Source organism: Sesamum indicum, linkage group LG12 (assembly GCF_000512975.1).
Source record: "Sesamum indicum cultivar Zhongzhi No. 13 linkage group LG12, S_indicum_v1.0, whole genome shotgun sequence".
Lineage (NCBI taxonomy): Eukaryota > Viridiplantae > Streptophyta > Magnoliopsida > Lamiales > Pedaliaceae > Sesamum > Sesamum indicum.
Window position 1 is genome coordinate 2,400,742 of NC_026156.1, and position 1,368 is coordinate 2,402,109.

At 33.8% G+C, this 1,368-nt stretch overlaps 1 protein-coding gene across 1 annotated transcript in view; it reads left to right on the forward strand.

Annotated features, from left to right (window-relative positions):
• LOC105175180 overlaps nucleotides 1-1,368 on the forward strand; it is a gene marked incomplete in the record, with an annotated part of 5,641 nt that overhangs the window by 3,681 nt on the left and 592 nt on the right.

A 1,368-nucleotide genomic window follows, 5' to 3' on the forward strand; every position in this document is an offset into this window, starting at 1 on the left:
CACGAAAATGAAAAGTGTGCGTCTTCGATCGCCACCTCTCCACTAATGAGGTGTTGATTTAATTGAAGGCGCGCGCACCTGTAAATACTCCATGAAATCCTATTTGGTGTAAGATTTCTTGTACACGCTCGGACATATTATTTTGGTGAAAATGAGTCCAAAAGCTACAATCCGCACGCCGTGCCTGTAGTACGGCATCTAGGTCACCTTCAGGAATATCGTCGGACCTATGTTGAGATAATGCAGTCCCATCACGAGGCCCATACACTGAATGTCTATCCATTTGTACAAAAAAATTAATTTGTGCAACGTCACACAAAATATTTATAAAGTGGATGGATGAAAATTTGTATAATAGGAGGTAAACTGAAAGGTTTGTTTGAAGTGAAAAAACATAACACTTCTTGCGCCTTTTATACACACTGAAAGGCGGTAAATTTTTTTTTAAAAAAAATTAAAAATGATAGTGACGGGTCAATTTTGATTGACCCATGACTAACCGCGTGGGCCAGCCTCCATTTTGGCTGGCAGCGCCAGCCTTAGTGAGCGAGGAATAAGAAGACCTCGGCGTCAACGCAATTGTGAAACGGGTGGGCATATTTTTCAATTATATTTGTCTACTTCATTGTAATTTTTAATATTAATACAATTTTAATATTATGAATTTTTCAATTTTAATATATTGTTAAATATTAATTATATATAATTAAATTATACAAAATTTAAAAAAACAAAAACCACCAAGTCGTGATATAGAATCACGACTTGGTGTCGTGATTACGCGAAACTTGGTGGTTTTGGCATTAAAATAACATTATTTATTGACGAAAATCACGACTCGTCATGTTTTCATTAATATATTAAATATAATTATATTAATATAATTTTTTTTAATAATAAAAAATTAAATAACTCTGATCAGTTGGTGGGTCTTCCCTCCGTCCACTGAATTTCAGATTATGTATCCAGCTTTTTACGTCTTTACTTTATGTTAGAATTTTGAAAAATATGCCCCAACTTCGTTGCTGCCAATGGTCCCCAAAATTCTATATCATGACAAGCCTGATTCCCACATCAAATATCCAATACTTTTATTGTCTTGTATCAACTAATTGTTCAAAATAATTTATAGTATGAAAGAAGCAAAAAGGAGGGATGCGTATCAATCAGGGCAAAAGAAAGAAGACCATTAAGTTTGTAGTCTGTTTTCATTAATTCCAATTAGTTGATGCATATTTAAATCCCCATGAAGTTTGCCAAAGAATCTCCTCACTAGTTTTCTCTGTGTATCATCCTATGATTACTATTGATTATTACTTTACACAATGCAAAAGCTTATGCGGTTGTGATAATCAGATGATGAGTAAA